The sequence below is a fragment of the Homalodisca vitripennis genome, chromosome 4 (assembly GCF_021130785.1).
Source record: "Homalodisca vitripennis isolate AUS2020 chromosome 4, UT_GWSS_2.1, whole genome shotgun sequence".
NCBI lineage: Eukaryota > Metazoa > Arthropoda > Insecta > Hemiptera > Cicadellidae > Homalodisca > Homalodisca vitripennis.
The window spans coordinates 153,572,903-153,593,686 of NC_060210.1; positions in this window are offsets into that span (position 1 = coordinate 153,572,903).

The following is a 20,784-nucleotide window of genomic DNA, read 5'->3' on the forward strand; positions in this document are numbered from 1 at the left end:
AACCTTGAAGATAAGGAACGGTTAAAGGCGAAGAACACACGCTAACAGCGGGAAGGATGAAAAACAAATTTATCTCGAGGAACTGACCAAGAAGGCAATGAATATTTAGACAGTGGTGGAGACGAGATCCCCAGGGGAACCTAATCCCTGCCCGCACTATATCTCAAAAACACAATGACTTCAATAATTGAAATTAATCGCTTGACGCTTCTTTTCTAAATTCTGTATTACTAGATATTTATTTCAAATTTTATCCTAAAACTAAAACAACTTTTTATAACTATAGTAAAGAAGGAGATGTTATAAAATGTGTTCGGTTATAAAAGGACGAGATGCAAATATAGCTATATTTATATTGTCCGCAATCCACGCTTGAAGTGCCACCTTCAGCCTGGATACAAAATCTGATACCTCTTATCGGATCATCTCTACCATTTACCCACAGCTTAAAATTATTGAAAAATCTATATAACATCACAATATATTAGTTAACTGTATGTTTATCAAGTATATCGCATTGAAATTTAATGTTTGGGATTGAAACTTGTTCACCTTAACATTCTACTTAGTATGATTAGTATTACAAAACACGAGAGGTATTCATGTTTACAATTGTCGCGTCTATTTTAAATGACAAAAATCAGTATAACTCAAAACATTAAGTGTCAAAAAACACATCTGAGGCCCATTGGTTAAGAAATAATAAAGCTTTAACTAAATCAAAGTTTGTGCGACAGGAAACCCCACCACATTCAATATTGAATGTTTATATGCTATATTCGTGCTTTGAATACTAGCCAAACCCCATAACTAAGATAAATTTATATTATTGAAAATGTTGGCCATGCAATGAATCTAACAGTCAGGCAATATATTCAACATAACAACTAACAAATGTCTCTCATTAAAAGATTCTACCAAGGGACTGCCAGATCTAACTTTTTAATTTATATACTTTAACCACGAATGATAAAAAATACATATTCCTAAGAATTTTAAAGTAATGGTGATTGATTTAATTTTTTTTAACGAACATTTTTTAATTACTGAATATATTTTGGAGTTACAGAAAGTGTTTTCTTTCTTGTTTAATAATTCACAAGTTTTTCGTTCGGGACCTAAAATCTTCTTTTATAATCGACATGTGGTGGAAAATGTTTGCTTATACTACATTATTTTACGTTGATGTGTCTGTTATATATAGGAATTGTCTCCAGTTGTCATTGGGAAAAAACATTAGTGGTATAAAATGATTTAAAGTTTTAATTTTATCCTCTTAGTATTAGTGCAATGAAGAATATATATAAGACTTATTCTGAAGTAAAATACAGATTGTCATTGAACTGGTGAAATGCCTATGGAGAATCGGTTGAAAAGTAGAAGGATTGAGTTATTGATGAAGCGGGAATAGTTCTTCGATTTAAAAAGGATTTGAATGTTATAGTGAATTGTGAATAGTGAAGATATTATTCAATGTTAGTGCCTTAAAGTATAGAATAAATTTGTACTAAGAAAAGTCTTTCATAGTGATTCAAAGTGTGATTATGGCTAGTAACTGTTGGCGTGATAGTTCATGATACAACAGTTATAGACAACGGTTGTCGTGCTGCTGGTTTAGTTGTTCAGTGTTCAAGGACGAAATTGACGGAGGAACAGGAATTGGTTGGTTGATTGGTTAGACCAGATTACTGTAGAATATTACACCAAACTTGATAGTTGAGTATAACTTTGAATAGTTTACGTCTCTATCACTATTAATAGAGATTATTTGTTTTGTTCATGTTCATTGTTCAGTGACATTAAAACTGTGGAAGTCAAATAGTGGTAGGTCAACGAATTGTACTCGCAATAAAATGTTATGTTAGCTAATAAAACAAATAGTAAATTGCGACAAATTATATATTAAATTTAAGTAATCATTATAGCATACAAATTTGTTTATATTTCACAGATACAAAAAATATCCAGGATATTTTTTATCTATACTTTTGAGTTACAATACACGTGCTGTATTCTTATTGTAACTCACTATTGAATTACGTATACACATTTAAAAAGAATTAATTTGGTATTAATAACAATCAATAAATTTTTTTGCGTTACACAACTTTTAAAGACACGTAAAACACTGGTATCTTTGAATCATAACATTCCATGATGATTTCAATTATCATACAACATTCTATGATGACCTTGAGTATCATATAACATAAATATAAATAAGAGTTTAATTAAATTTCTACATCTGTGTCTAAAAATAATATTTAACAACTCACTATACTACACGAGTCAGGGAAAATGGTTATAAAAGCAGTCTTAAAGAGCAAAGGCTGCCTTGAAGCGGCTTGAAAAGTATTAGGTAAAGAAGGAATGAATGTAGCTAACTTAAGAACAAACTTAAACTTTATATGCAGCTCTGGACTTTTAAATCTTTATTTTGTGCATTGATTGTTTTGTCCTCACACTAATTTCCTGTCCAAACTATTAAACCGTGGGAACAATAATGTTAAACGTATTATACTAATTGATTAAATATCCTTTGTTTAGCAACTAATCAGTATTATGTAAATCATTATTTTTCCCTCGGTGTTTATTGTAAAGGAATTTTAAACCCAAACAAACGTTATTATTGAACTGTACTTTTGTATTTATAAATTTTTCATTTTTAAATATTTAATATAGCTAAATGGAAGCAGATTTTGAAGTACTTAATTTTTTTACTTATTACTAAGGTACACGCATTCTCCCCGTAACAAGCTGGTGGCATATTCCTAAAAATTATTTAATTTCTAAACCTAAACGTAATAACAAAGTAGTTTGAATCTACATAACACGAAGCGGCAATTGCTGAAAATATTATTACGTAACAAATTAAAAAACAAAACTTTTAATATCGTGTCAATCCGGAGGCAAGAACAAAAGTACTTTTATAAGACTAAGGGCAATAAATGGTGTCCTCAGCATCTTGTTTTTGTTAAAAAAGCATAAATAATTAAGATCTGACGTTAGTGCATTAAATTATAATTGGTTATATTCTATATTGATGGTTGTAAATCGAATATACCCACCGCGCCGCAATAAACAAATTATTTAGGAGATTAATAAATATTTGTCAAGCAAACATTGGTAAAGTCAATGAACCAGTTAAACCAGGTTTGAACATTTATGGCCTCTGTAAGAGATTTCACAATGCTCCCTTACATGGACTACGAGATCTTCTTAAGATTCTGAAGTAGAATGATTATTATTATATAACCATGTCACACATTCTGCGACTGAGCGAGGACTAGAACTGCAATTTATCAAGTGATGAAAGGATGATTAGATACTTGGATGGAGTTTCTTCTATTTAGAATATTGGGCAGAATATATATTTCCTAATTTCACTGCATGACATGACTTACTTATCCAGAAATATAAACAAGTATCGCAAATGATTTTTGAAGAAAGTTTGATTACATCTTAAATTGTAGGCTTTCGTAAGCAATACGCCAGTACGCTATATTCATTGGGAATATAATGAGTGGTTCTAAACTGACCGTTTTCCACTTTACCGCTATTGGAAAAAGTTCTCAGAGTAATTTTTTTTATTTGAAGTTAATGAACCCAAAATTGCTGCGATAAGCTTGGTTGATGGTAAGAGACTTGAGTTAGAGTTTTATATAGAAGCCTTTTATCGCATAATATAAATGTCATTAGGATGATAAAAGTTTTAACTCTCCATTTGAACTGTGTGACGGTGAGAGGCAGTTAAAGTTTCAGATTTTACTCTGTGTCGCTGTACATCAGCACTAATTGATAACACGTTTTCATTAACACTCGCAAAACCCGGTGTCTATTACAACACATCTCTTCATCTCTGTGCAACGTTAATTAAATGAAAGTTATACTGGGAATATTTATGTTATGTTTAGAAATGCCCGTATTAAACTTTTTTATAGAGAATTAAACTTTTTATCTGCTATATAATATTAAAAGGATTACACGAATTTCGCGTATTTTTAGGTATCCAAATCTTCGGAAGCCCTTGGATCCATTATTTGTGGATTTGAAATGCATCCTACTGTAGACTATAGGGGCATATATACTATAGACTGTAAATCACAGAATTCCAAATTTCTAATTTTACCTTATAAAAATATTTTTGTGTGGTTTAAATCAGCTGGTAACTAAAACATACATGTGTTGGTAATACAGTAATTCTAACTGCAATAACTCAGTAAATGTCAGCCGATTTGTTATAAGGTTAGCAAATTATACCATTATAATACATTACAATTACAATGATAGTATGACGAATCTGATGGTTAGCATGTCAAAAGCCACGTCATCATTTTTAATATACTATAACACTTAATGTTGAAGAAATCGAAAGAGAAGGATTTTACAATATGTCTTCAACATATTTAGTTCGTTTGTTAAGGCAAATAATTTTTATTTATTTATTTATTTATGGTAAAACCATTACATACAAATATTACAAAAATTTATAAAAAAGCTGATTAAAATTATAAATAGTAAAGCAGTTGAAAAATTTTGTATTAATATCAAGAAAACAGTCCACATTGTCAAGGACTGTTCTAGAGAAGAAAAGTCACATATTATTTTCTCACCCATCTGACATCCATGACAGTTACTCCATGGCAACTCAATAAATTATGTAGTGGATTATCAGCAAACAAATTGGTTAAGTATATCTAAAAGTACTTATATACAATTTAATTATTTATATTTAAACATTTTCATCCATTCTTTATGTTACTATGAAGGGATTACACCTACGGGGTGTAGGTACGTCTCAAACTTTGAACAAAAACGTGTAAAATGTAAATAAAATATGGAGTTTTTGTCTTAGAAAATCGTAAAAATCTTATGTAAAATAGTGTCTTGTACTGTTAAATGTTTTATGAATAATAGCTTTGCAAAGTAAAACTTCATACATTTTGTAATTTTAATTTGCAAACCTATACACAAGACATATGTTTGTATAAGAGTTTAGGTCCTCTCTCCTGCTGAATATTTATACGAATAATAACTTTATACGTGATAAGTTATGGAAGGTGTCTACTTATACACAACAGATTATAAGCTAAAATTAACTATATATAAGTAATACTATATCAATTTAAATATAAGTACACAACAGTTTAAATTACTTCAAAAGAAGAAGGTTTTTAATAATTAATAAGTAATGCATAGGCTACAATATCAGAGCTTAATATGATGTAAGGAGTACATCCTGTTTAGTGTCCAATATGGTCATAGTTATATACTCACTATTATCATAACATATTTAAAAACTGAACTGTAATAGAAGTAAACAGTTATACACCTTCCAATTTCAAAGTTAATATTCTGTTATTAGAGCTTATGTATGTTTTGAAAGGATAACACAGTTACGTACATTTGCCATCGTTACATGTTACAAGAGCAAAGCCATATAAGGCGTTTCTGTTACAAAATATAATGATGTTATATGTCCATGGCCTTGTTATCAGTTAGAGTTAGGTATGTCTTTAGAATGATAAGCATTGTTCTACTGTAATATAGATAACTCGTGTTAGGGCTCTGAGCTACAGTGATAGCTTGGAACTTCTTTGGCAGCGTGATCCTCCATATGTTTTGGTCCTTTCCAATCCAAATTAAATCACCACAGACTCATTAGTTCTTAGATTTATGGCCGTTTAAACCCAAAGTTGTCTGGATCAATTTGAATTAAATATTATTTTTTTAAATGTGTTGATCGTGCGATCTGTAGTTTTAGTGTCTATATTTTCCATTACCTGGCACATACAAATAACTGACATTTTAACCACCATATAATTAATTTTTTAAGTATTCCCCTTCTTTCTGTCATTTAAACTTAACGATATATTACCTTTATTGAAGCAGGCAGTGTTTCAAGTTTGTATATCCGTAAATATTTTGTCTAGGATTTTCAGTATGATATTTTTCTGTTACTTTGTGTCTGAAGGCTCAAATAGCTACGTCTATACGCATTTTTGACAAGCTATCTTCAAAATCAAGGAAACCATTTACTATAACCTAAACATAAAAAATATTTTATATATACACCCTACTAATTGTGATCCCTACCGTCATTCAATTTCTGTTTAGAGTCAATAATATATACCATTTCGATTCTGAAAACAACAAATCAAAGGTTTTTGGCTTCATTGTAATAGGCCTTCTTTTATAAAAATCTTTAATCATCTCCGAAGATTTTCTCATTCTTAACACGTATAATGCACGCTGTTTAAGAAGGCCCCTTGGAAGCAGAGTTATATTTATAAACACATGTAAGTTAAAATGTATTACAAATAACACATTTAAACGAAATAACATTGTTGATATTTGAAATACGGTTGCACTATTTAGAAACATATCAGTATTGAATGTACATAAATTCCAAACGTAATTGACACAAGCGAAGTTATAAAAGCTAATGGGATACACTTACCATTCCAAACCCGATTTTTCATTTGATAGCTATGAATACGACTGTTTCATTAACAATAGTCAGTATATTTCATTCTAATAACACTAAATTAGTTGAAACTAGTTACGATTCCTTTCATATTTTTCGAGTACTAAACTATTTATTAAAAGTACTAGTGAGAACACTCACACTCACAAATGCTTTTCATACAAATTGAAAACTTTATTTCTGTATTTATGTACTCATATATTTATAAACTAATTTAAACTTGTATAACTGCATGGAATATATACTAGTGAGTGGATGATGCAGTTTATATTACAACATTAGATACGTTGATTTAACTCGTGTTGGACTGACGTAGTGGTAGCTTGTGTAAGACTCAGAAGTAAACGATAGTATTAGTGTATATTATTATTTAGTAATATCCTGTAGAATATTATGGCGTAGCCCACATGATAAACGGCTGTGAACATCAGAAGACTCAATGGTAGGCATGCTTTGTTTTGCAAAAATGTATACAACTTTTAAGTTTCAAGTGGTTTTAGTATAATTACTAGTAGTATAAACTATCACTTGCATCAAATAAAGAAAATGAACTCACCTTGAGATGTTTCAGATTAATTCTGAAAAAAAATTAGGAAAGTTAATAGACGAACATATTATCTTACTTATTTACTGAGATACGTTGCGTTGACACTTACACTATTTGTCATATAGTTAGGTCTCACTTTGATTTTACTATTCAAACATGAATGTTCATCTATGCTAATTATTGAAGATGGTAGTGGCCAAACCATTACGAAAAATTAAATGGGAAACATGTCAACCAACGTTTGTTGACAGAAGCCTATCACTTTTTGGGCTAGAAAAAGTTCTTTTCTATCGTCTGTTTAACTTATCCTACACACTATATATAAAAAACTAAATTAGCTAAAAACTTAAAAAATATTTGCACGAGCTTCATTTCTATATTAGCAACACTAATATTGTTGTTGATGGTTCATGTCATTCCAAGAAATTTTTGATATTGCGTAATCAGGGATAACCATGATGTCAACGATAAAATAGTGGAACAAATAAATATGAAAACAAACTACACACGCTCGCGCGCGCGCGCGCGCGCACGCACGCACGCACGCACTTACACATATTTAATGAACAAAACCCAAGAAATCTTTTTTTTTTTCATGAAAAAAGTGCATATTTTCCTATTAGAGTTGGATTTTGAGGCCTTGAAGGCAGAGAATGATGACGCCAACGTTCAAATCATTTAATGCATTAAAACTACTATTTAAACATTGCCATTAAAACAAAACTGGACAATGGTTTTGCAAGTTATATTGTCGTGGGGCACTCGAAATTGGCTTTTGTGATATTTGGCCATGTAGTATACGTAAGAGAAAGAAAAAAGATATAAATGGCATTATATCTTGAACAAACAAAAATGCCCGTTGAAAACGACATACACATTATATTGCAAAACAGTATACAGTTTTTGATAAGGACTGTACTCAGTGTACTGTCTATTTAAGTATATCAATTAATTTACGAATAAAGATACAAGAACTAATGTAACCTGTGACTGTGATTCTAGACGATTTTAAGTATGCAATGTTTTTACAGTATTGTACTGCAAATACTAATGATTGTTTAATTTTCACTACAGATGGCACCAATGATAAAATCTAATCGTGTCGTGTATTAGGAATACTATTTAAACATAGCTATGAAACCACGTTTTGAGAAAAACTGTTCATTTAAGGAAATTAAAATTGGTTTAAAGAAGTGTTGGAAACTTTGACTATTGTTCAATTTTATTTTACACATTAAGTACACTACGTATTTATATTATGCTATTTCGTCTCATAGTATTACGTATATATTGTATTTATTTTAAATTGAAGTATTTGGTCATCTGAGTCCAACAATCCTGGTAGAAAAGGGTTGATTTTTGTTCAATTGTACATATTTATAACTATTAGTTTGTGTACATATTTGATGTAAATTGTAAGCTCTTACATTCTGTATGTGCCATTTTTGTATTAGAATACATCTCCATACAGGACCCGCCCCCCATGGGCCTCCAGCTGATTTATATAACACACATTTGGTGTCTAGTTGGAAATTCTCATATATTAACCAACATTCTGTAATAGCATCTTATTACTTTATCATGGTTTAAGCTTGTATGAATTATGAAAGAAATGTATAACTTTCGTACAACAATTTTTGGCATCTAAAACAATGATTATACATACATATTTGACTCTAAATGAACTTTTGGGAATTTTTAATATATGCCTTCTATGTCTATTTCTCACAGGCTTCATAATTCCAATGTTAATCGTATAGAAGTATTTGTTTTGAGTTAAAACAGATTATTATCAATACACACGGTTGTTCATGCAGTTATTCTCAATTCACTGATTAACCTAATATCGGTTGCTTGGTTATAACACCAATTGTTTGCTGTTATTAACTTTTTTGTTTGTAACTAATACATACTGCACTATATTAATGCACAGCTAACAACAATTACAATACTATACAACAAAACAAACTATTACAACATCCCCTCCTTAATATTGATCAAATAATTTAAATGTGTTCATTTTAACTACCAGATTGTCAAACAAATAGCAATTGTCCTTTTCAATCGAAAAGGAGAGCCGTTTAATGTCAGCTATATTCAAACGTAAGCAACACGAGGCTGCTCCTTGATCCTTTAAAATACATTTAATTTAAAACTTGCGCTTTGTATTATACAATTTCATATTCTAAATTGATTTTATATGAATTTTATTTTATATCAATACTGTTTTCGATATACATACATAGAGCATAGACGTAAGAGAGTCATTTCCAATCTGCATTTTACATCTTAAACCCATAAAAATGGCGGGCGCATTTCGCAATAAAATCTACATGTACTCACCAATTCTTTTTTATTAATCTAATATTAAGAAAATTTTACTTCTAATGGCCACTGGTATGAGTGTAATTAAACTATTTTCCAATTTCAATCAAACCATTACGAAATCTGTAATATAATGTATATTTCTCCCGGATGAGCAAATATTATTTGCTAATGTGTGGACAAGGATACCTCGAAATGTATAAGTATTGTTCAAATTCCGCATTGAATAAAGATCTGATTCTCAATGCGTGGTGCGATCTGTCACTGAGTTATGTGATGCTGTCAATTGCATGAAGTCGACCAATCACTTCAACACTCGTTTTTCATTTGAAATAAGGTCGTTAGTAACCGAGAACTCATAAATCAAATATTGTCCATCACTACTGAACCTCGAACGCATTTACATTTAATTAGTGTCAAACTCCCAAGTTAAAGAATGCCCAACAATACACACAATAAACTTTGTAATAGATTTAATATGTAGTAAGAATTTATTACATGGTTTTAGTACGCAACACTGCTTGTTGCTGAGGTTCCATAAATAATCTCAAGTATATAGTACTAAATCATTTCAGTTTAAATTGCATTTCGTAAGGCTAAATGCGTTTAACATGTGATAGTATTCAGTTTATTTTACAGATTCTTTTGTTTTACGAGTTTCTTGTTGACACTCTAGCTACCCAAGAACAGAGTAAAAATGTTAGTGAACATTCACACGCTCAGAATTTGTAATACTTCAAAACAAAGCAGACACCCACTATTACAACTTCATATCAATAATATTTTTCCAATAATATGAATGTGTATATTTCAATGGAGTGACATGCACCATCATCTAACTCACTGCTTCTTATAGGTCAGTTCGTTGTCCAGATACAATGCTCCCAGACAGACAGACAGAACTAAAATAATTCCAGATCCTTCAGTAAGGGGATGAGCATTGATACAATTTCTAACTAAATTTTTAATATTTCAAAGCATTATAATCTTCTAATTGTAGTGCTTTAAGTTGATAGTAAGGATTTTAAACTCAAATATAAATTATAACGTTAATATGAAGGTATTGAATCGTTCAGGATAATTTCATTCACTGGTTTACCTGTAATTTTGCAATGCTTTATATATTGTAGATACTTGTAACTCAGGTTTCCTTCTGCTATTGGTAATTGAAAATAAGTTTATCAAGTCTTTATTACCTAATAGTATCCTTCTATTAATTGAAATTTCTGCGCTCCATTTTTCAAGTATCAAGATACTATAATCGTATAATGTTTGTTGGACGTTATATTATTAAACAGTTATACATGACATACAGTACGTATTGCTTCTTAGTGCAAGATCTTCCATCAAAGAGAAGAAGGCTAGCGCGAGATCACTGCGTCATAAATCGTAAGTGTGGAAGTGTATGAAGCTGTAAATAAAAGCGGAAAGGCAGAATCTTTTATAGGTTAAATTCGCTGACTGGTGGCAACATCATGTACCAGTCAAATTTCGATCTTACATCCAGCAAAAAACCTCAGTTAGTTGCCAGCTGGCATAGGAGAGTGAGCATAAACTCACTTATACTTTTGCTAGTATGCAATTTGGAACTCGGCATAACCTGTGCACACGAACATATTTTATTCAAACCAAACCTTCTTTGCGAAATATAGCAGATTTATAGAGACTAAATTAGACACTTGTGATCAGTCAGTATAATTATATCACCTGCTTTTCTGTAAAATTTATGAAATAGTTTTGAACCAGCATATTTCACTTCAATGTTAATGAGTTTAATTATTTAGGCATAGTTTCTTGTTATTATATTTACATTTTAATCCCAGAATCTAAATAAGTTAATACTTGAAAAATCTATTTCAAAATACAGTTAATAAATGTGTTAAGTAATATAATATACATTATAGAGCATTCTATCGGAGACCGCTGCACTGCTTATCAGTACTGTCGACCCTTTACTGCATCGACCACTTGACTTTCTCCTTATTCTGTTGGAAAAGTTCTTCGTAGAGGCTCCTGTTCCATGAGTACGTTTAAGAAGGAAATAGGTCTCTTCTTAAAAGTCTTATGTATCGTATTAAGTACATATTATATCAAATAGTGTATATGCAACTAGTATTGTGTATATTTTCTTTAATATTATAGTAACGATAAATTCTTGGTATAAAGTTGCTAGTGATTGGGATAGAGGTATGAAGAAATAAATAATTCCAAAATATATATTTATATATTGTTATTTATTTCAATTACAAATGGAAAGTACTGAAACCAAGATTTGAGTGTATGATGGTCATAGTTCCCGCACAATGCATAAAGACTACATATTAAAAATGCCATATCTCCAAGTAACCGAACTTACAGTCTCTATCCATAATATAACTTAACCTCCAACGTGTATTGATGGTCAGCAAATTATAGTGCCACTGTAGACTTTAAAGCTAGGTACATCATTGACAGTACCGGTAGTCCTGCTGCTGTAAATGTTTTTATTTGGCAGTAAGACATCCCAAAAGTAAGTAATTGTTTAGGATAGAGGTGCAATGCATTTATTGAGCCACTTTGAAATTCAAAAAATAGTAGCAAACCACATTTACCTCAAAACTCCAGTACCTCAAATTTCAGACCAAACCATTTCCATTTTCAGACAGTGCTTCTGCATGTTACTACACAATTTTCAGATTGTTTGATCTGTAGGAGAGGGCTTATTGCATAGTCAGCGAGAACACTAATTCGTAACGCAAATATTTGTTTTCATGGGTATTTATCAAAGGCTGCGTGTACTATGTCAGAGTACAAAGTTTCCGAATACTAAGGCGGTATGTGGCTGCGGATTAAGGGAATTGCTAGAAATGCTCACAAACACATGGCGGGAGATTGAACACCTATTTGAACCACGTGAATGCGACTTTTAATTGAATCACATTCAACTTTACTATGTAAGATATAAGTCATGGCTGTGCTTAAAACATACTTGTTTAAAAATAAAAAGTACTATTTTCTATCAAATCTACTACTATAATAAATCCACTGTTCGATATACCTCTGGTCAGGATATTCGACTATTCACAGTCTACTAAGTATGTAGGTATCGCTTACACATTATGTGGCTTTTAATAAATGTAATTAATATTTGATATTAGAATCAACAACAGAGAACATGATAGGTTATAGAGGGAGTGTAAACACCTAGGTTAGTGTATTTAAGGCCAATAATTAAGGGTACCTTGTGTAAACTACTAAAATAGCATTTCCTAGAACTGCAGAATGTGTGATAGAATCGTTATGAGAATGCTATGGCATTTTCCTGATAGCTTCTACTGAAATAACATGATAATATAATTCTGGTATTATTCTATATCTACTGGTGCTTAATTTAAATAAGTGACTCTCGTAATTTACAAAACTTTATTTTTAATACTTCTTCAATGCTAATACGTTGTTAAGAAGTAACTGCTCAGGACTATCGGTACACATTGTTTTTAAGCGGTTTCTTATATCGGTGATTTATAACACTTGTTTGTGTAGTAAAACATCATTAACTGAAAGAACGCAACACTACATAAATTTTAAAATAAATACTATTGCCACAGTAAACTGAAATTCCAAACGATAAATAAGCTCAAACTACTGAAAACAAATAATAATTGTTTTGTAGTGTTTTAAGTGTACACGATAAGAAATTTATTTAATTTCACTTAACAGTTTATTAGATTTAAACGTTTTTAAAAATACTTTAAAACTGATTGACTGTAATAAACAGTGTATTGTATCGGGTAGAAGTGCGTGCTTCCAATTGTAAAATTTTATAGCTGTGATACATTTAATGTTTCCCAATAAAGTCATTTACAGTACTTATTATGTTCACTATATAATACGAGTAACACTATTATGATAAACTTAAATTTAAGTTACTGTTTCACTTAATCAGTAGATTTTATTTTCAGATCTTGGTTATAGGGTGCAATATTTTGTTATATTTTGCTTTAAATTTACAAGCCAAGCGTGTTGTATGAGTTTTAATATAATAATAAAAGATCTAGAATATGATGTTAGTGAACAAGTGCGTTGATACCGAATTCCCACAAAGAAGCGGAGAGCGTAAACGGCTCAGAGTATACCAAATCATTCCCTAAAAATTTCTTTTGTTTCGTAAAATTAAAGCACTGATAGATTTTACTACGTGAAATCGTATTTTTTTCTGTCACACATTTTATCTAACTAGAATTTTAGTAGTTTATTTTTATTTTACGGCATTATAAATACGTTATTATTTTGATATAAAATTATAGAAACTAAATCTACAACATTTTCATTGCTTTATATGGGAAAATATAATTTTAACACTGGCTTATAGCGGTTCCTATATATTCTAGGAGCTGAAACCCAATTTGCATTATAAGCGCATAAACCGGTTTTAATTTAAACCTGTACACAAATTATCCCTAGAAAAGATCGTCAGCCACGGTAATTCCAATGGAAGACAAATTGGAAGGGTATCAAAGAGTTTTAAAATATAAAATTATGAATTATTTACACTTAATTTTCAGCATATTTGAAGTATTATTTCATAAATAAAAGTTATATATCAGTCAGGTAACTAGAGAAAGACATCACTGTATGGATCTCTATATGGTTATCAAACGTTGATTCAACCTTTATATGACTGATGGTTGAAATATACAGTAAGTATAATTAACAGCTAGTAGAATTGATATGGGGTGACCGTTGTGTGTTTATAACAGTAGCTTTTATTGGCTTAGTTATTCAGTGGATATTAGTGCTGTAAACCAAACAATACACAGATACATTACTGAGTTGGCGACTGTTATGTGAAGGGATTCCGGTAATGTATTATCATAAAATATTTATTGTGATTCTGGCACAGCGCGGTATGACGCAGCTGACAGTTGGAGTAATTCCTTGAAAAACGCACTGTAAATAGTCCGATAACTAACAAGATTTGTGAGGATCTTAAGCATTTACTCTCACGTCACGTCTCTCTGACCGGAAAACCAATATTGTGTCTTCTCATTTCCTTTCTTCTGACAAAACAATTATGGAGAGCTTGTTATGATTACAGTTCTAACTTGCTTCTCCTTGGAACACAGTATCTAATACTTTTGTCTTATATTTCTTTTACAATTTCACAAAAACATTTATAAAATTGGGACAGTTTTTTTTTAATTATAGTGTGGTTAATGGGGTAAACACAATCAGACCCACTTATGATTATCCGTACTTGTTTACAGGATTGATGCATGGGGAGCTCTATAAACTATTAAATGAATTAACATAGACAACATATTACATTTATTTTACTTCATACATTAAGGATTGAATTTTCTCAAGAATATATTTAGCAATTACATGGTTTAACCTTAAAAAGTATGGTAAAAACAACATCGGGGTTGGCCATTAATGCATTTGGTATCTTATGATATGTTGTACTACCCATTTGTTTGAAATCCTGTACATTAAAAAACTGCTCTTAATCCGGCTCACTCGGATTAATGGTAGAGTTCACATATGGCCGTCATTTCTAAATGCCTAACTGAAGATGCAATATTAGTTTAGATGTTCAATTTGCTATACACTGATTAAAAAAATTAAAAAAACATGTAACAAACTCAAAACTTAAATTCTCCATAATCTTTAATGCTTAAAAGACTAAAATTGTTATAGGCATATAATTTCGTTGTAACCACCCCGGACTTAATTTTGTTACAGTTAATCTGATATTATTTGTATAAAGATATTCCTTTATAACGTTTCACTTGACTACTTCTATAGTCAGACTACTTCTTACTTATACGTGAAAGAATACGAGTATGTGGTGCTTGAAATTCCATGATAATTTTAAGAAAAATGTGTTTTGTGAAAAAGTTTATCCTTCTAGAATTGCAGCGTCTGGAACCAGACGCTGTCAGAATTCACCCCTGGAATGTGAAATCATGTCCGTCTAAATACATTTTTAAAAGTAGTGTCGGCGTCAAAGAATTCAACACTTGCTTTGCTTATTATTTTTACTTTTCCTTTCTGCTTTATTATTTTAGAACTACAAATTCTTAATGGAATCGAGAATATTTATTTAATCTTGGAATAATTGAGTTTGGTAGCGACGTATAATGTGGTAAACTTTAAGTTTACTTTATAATGTAAAATTTAAAAGTAAGGAGTTAAAGAAAAATGTGTTGTTTTCTTACTATAATACGTTCGGATTATCGTACATTCTTTGTAATTAAAAAGGTTGCTTACGAGGCTATATTACGTTCAGCGATTAAGAATAGTTCGTTAGATGTTGTTTTATAATTGTTTTATCAAGAGGAACAGCTTAGATGAAACTATCAGCATATAAAATAAATTTAACTGCTGAGTCATAATATGTAAAAAGGTCGTGAAAGAAAGCAACTGGTGATTTCATCATGGCACTCACATAAATCATCGGAACCATCATAAATCTCTGGGGACTCTGCAGACACTCTTGTTGTTTGACAGGACCTTTGTGTTGCAGAGGAGAGCTTTGTGGAGTATTTAGGAGCGGCTCCAGATGACAGCTGCCGGGAGCTGCTTCGGTCAAATAAGGCATTCTTGTGCAGTCATTATTTCTTATACGAAACAATGGAACACGTCTTTATAAAACCATCCCTGTCATTAAACCTAATTTTACGCATTTTACAAAATGCGTAAAATTAAAATAAATTAAATTCTAACACTATTTCAAGAAGTAAATTTACAAGAATTATCATCCTCACATAAGTTTGACTCCATATACTTCATCTAACAAAAACTTATTTCTTCTAACATCTATGCAGTATTTGATAGTTTTACAATTAAAAATACTTGCACTAAAAGTCATAAAATTTATAAAATAGCAATAAATGTAAAGTGATGCTAAATAAAATTAAGATCTCGTTAGTTATTTAGAGCTTATTAAATATGGTACAAGTGTTTAGAATATTTTATTTTACAATTTTTAATATTTCTTTAAATTAGAATAAGGTTCTAACAGAGGCAACTTGCACTCTTTTAGGTGTTTTATATTCCACTTCAAGACATTTTAGTGCGTAATATGAAGAGCACTTTTATTAAATTTGACAGTTTTAGCAAGCATTAGGCAAAAAGTCTAGCTTCTGGTTAAATTATAGCATGTTCTTGTGACCTCACATCCCTCAACCAAAATGTTCAGTAAGAAAAGAAATTCTCTTCTTAGCTCTCTAGGAACGTCTCTACAAGCAATAACACTATTGCTAACACTAAAATCAACTTTCTTCAGAAGAACTGTGTAAATGACCACAATGCGCGGCACAATAGTGAAAGTTTCGTTGTGTCGGAAGAGAGAACACTAATCACTACATAAAATTCGTACAGTCGTTTTCGTTGAAGAAGCTGTATTCAAACTGTTTTGTTTGTACTTTTAGTTGTTAAATGTGTTTAATAAAGTATCTGACTATTTGCTCGTAGCTAAAGCCTCTCAATTGTTTTATTATTAAACATGTTTATTTGATTATTCAACTGAAGAATCATTGTTTTAGCGTTGTGAGGAATAAAGATATCGAAACGCTATCATAACGGTAAAAGAAATAATTGTTAAAGTTAGTAATTATATGTGTAAATATTTATTTTAATTTTGTAAAAATGTTATTTTATGTACGTAAAAAGCAATGTAAAATATATACATTTCATGAAAACGAACTATTTAATCGGAAATTTTTTTACACCTCCTACCTGCTAAATAAAAGTCTAAAATTGCAACCCACTGGGCGACTGACCTGGTTATTTTCGTGTTCCCACCACTGCTAGCCAATAACTCCCACACGTATTTTTGTAACCGTGACAGGAAAGGATGATGTACTGATCGTAGTGTCTACTCCCCTGTTACCTCCTACTGTGACTACCTACGAATACTATGTATTCCTCTTTCGTGTATTTGATGGCAACTGTCGTTTGTTCTATAAATTTTATCATTTTATAAAAAAACTAAAATACGACGATTTTATTTATATCTACCTTTTAATGACAAAAACCATGCAAAGATTGGAAGCTCTGGGCAACACTTTGATTTTCTGCTATTTTTAAACATCAGACGTCGTCCTTGGTACCAATAAGGATCTCTATAGATTTTTATTAGAATCATAGTTATTTTTAAAACCTTTATAGCATAGTTTTGTTACAATAGGAAACTCCTAAAACGTTTACTCTTTATCATTTTGATTTCTTGTTCCGTAATATGCTAAACTTATTCACAATAATGACTTTAATAAGAGAGCCATATCGCGAATCTTGATAAGAACATAATTTATTGCTTATAATTGCGTTCTTTTATTTTCAAATCAACAATCAGGTTAATATTAAGGATATTATGTCCGTGCATGATGCTTGTCTCACCTCTGTCACGTCTGCCATTCAGGGTAAAAATTTTCTTCTCATTAGAGACACTATGTTCAAATCCTTCGTATGTCTGTAAAGTATAACATTTATTTTCAAAAATTTAATTTCTTAAACGATTCATAAACTTGAAAAGCTGTGAGATACGAGTACGTATAAGTATATTTAGATTGAAACGTTTTGTTAAAAACTACAGGAATATTAGCACCGTTCTGGCTATAGATGCAATACAGTGCAGGAATTAAAAACATTGTTGAAAAGTTTTTGTACGTATTTTAATGCTCTCACTTCAGTGTTAGAGACATATCCGCATGTTTACGTGTTCAAATAATACAAAAATAATACGAAAAGGTTTTAATAATCAACCAAAAAATTGTGTTATCATGTAATGCAAAATCTTAAAGATGATGAACTCCTAAAGCTCTGGAGAAGGCATCAGCTTTAACTTGCCTAGTTCTACTTTAAAAAGTGTACATATTTATATAATAATCTTATTATGTTTCTATTTCAAGTAAGATATTTTATATCAAATGTATAATAGAAAATTATTTTTTAAACCGTACAAATATTATTTGCCAGAAAGACTGCGCGGACTCCAGAGACTTACAAAACTAGGCTGGGTTGATACTCATTCGCTAAAAGACATTGTATACATCATTCATAGTTTTAGTATGGAATTTTAGTCGTGTTTTGGTGCACTAATTCTTTAATACTCGTATTACTTTTAATTAATTTTTGTGACGTGAGTTTTTTTGTAAATCAATATGATTGTTAAAAACCGCTTATTCATTTATTAGACCGCTCAGTGCATTATCTGTATTTACTGTAATCTTAAGATTCCATGACCATTCTGAAACAGTTTGAAGAAAATATTTTCAGTCCTGGGCACCATTTCTTAACTCCAAAGACATTGGTCAACCACCTTGATTAAAATTTGTCTTATAGAACATATAATAGTTTTAACTCTGCCCTTTTCAATACGGTTGGACCCAATAGCTAAAACACTTCATAGCCATTCATTTGAGCGAATAGAGCATCGATAGTGAGTCGCTAAAAAACTGTGTTAAGTATAGCACTCGATAGCTTTACTCGTGACGATGAACATATGGCAATGTGTTTAAATAAACACAGCAACTACATTTGGATTAGAATTCTATCTATAGTATCCACCGGTCCTACAAATGTATTTCATAACCGAACAGGTTTGTCTCCATTGTTATTACAACAGTGTTACCAATCATGTACGTGTTTATTAAACGTGGAAAGCTGTTGCATTTCCCCAACCAATCAAAAATTTTGATATACGCTATTTCATAGCGTTGTGGTTTGTTTGGTGTTATTGTTCAATATGTACTGTACATTTAAAGGACAAGAATGAAATACATTTTGGAGATCTTTCTTTAAAGTAACAGTACAGGTTATAAAGTTAGAACATAATTGTAATAAACTCAATGAAAATTTAAAATAGAAACTTAAATATTTCGTACTATTAAATCGTACTAAGTTATAATAATACGAACATAACTAAAATTATCATTGAATTAAAAATACGTCTTTCATAATTTTTAGTATGTTTAGTAAGTCAAGTTTTAAGTCAAAGAGTGATTAAGAGTTTAAAGGAGTCATTGATTAAAAAAAACATAAGTTTTAGCTATCTGAGTAAATCAAGAGCGAGTAAGCCGCATGCATTTAGAGATTTCTTTTACGTATTTTATATATATATATATATATATATATATATATATATATATATATGCATCAAAAAATTCTTTGCTGTATCAAATACATTATAGTATGTGGACTATGAGATTGTATCAGAGTAAGTATAACGCCCAAACAAATTTATGTAGAGTCTTTGAGCTTTAACTACATATATTTTACCATAATAATCCACTTAGATTACTTAGACACCCCAAAATGACACTTTTGGAAAAAATGTTTTGGTGGTACCTTTTGTATCTAAGCGTAAGTCGTGCTACACCTCATTTTATGCTACGAATCCTTGTTATTTTTTGCATACTTTTTGTTGCGGTCAGCTGTATTCTACAGGCTGTACCAGATGTTAAAATTATATATGTGATAATGATAAGGTATATGAATCTGCGTTCACATTTAAAATATTTCCAAAATTAACCTCTATCCAGCATAACGTGACATTTAGTGGGGCATTTAACATATTTTAAAATAACTTTCACCGTATACATGTGGGAAGTGCTGTACTCACTATTTGAAAGTGAAGACTTTGTATATGAGTTATGAAAGCTCACAATTGAAGCTGCCATAAACAGTGCCAGATCATTGACAGACTCAGCCCCGTGCCAAATCTAATATAGCAGCTTGCCACACACCTCGCTGCCTGATTCACAATTGAACATATTATTGTTACAGCTTGCAGTACAACTTAGTCAACACAAGGTGACATGGTTCTGTCTTTTTATGTGTTTTTATCGCTTACTATAAATTTAAAGTCTTTTATAAGCCCACCTTAGAGGTCTTTAACAGAAGTAAGCATTTCCGACATCTTCTTGATAAGAGCAACAAAACAATCTCAATTGTGACACCATTAATATCTTATACTAGAAGTATATAAAATGGCCGTAAGAAGAGGCTATAAGGCCGTATTAGGTTTCTCAGATCTGTGTAGGTATGAATATTTCATTAATCACGAAAACAAGGACAAATCAACTATAGCACAAAAAATACCAAACGACCTGAGTAAATTACACTGTCCATACATGTGCACGTCTCGACAGATTGCATGGATCGTGAAAATAAAGCAAATAGAGCATTGCCATGGAAATATAAATCAATCAAAATCTCAAGTCTTCAAACATATGCAAAGCATGCGAAATTGCTTGCGAAGTCGCGCATGACTGGTAATATATAGATGTTCAAAATTAAAATTGAAATCTTTACTGATCACAAACTTTACATATTATGGCAATGCTATAGTACAAAGTGATATCGTCAAGTATTTTAAACATTAAAAACTTTTATTATTGCAACGTTTTATTTCACCGGAATATAAATTGAAAGTCATGAA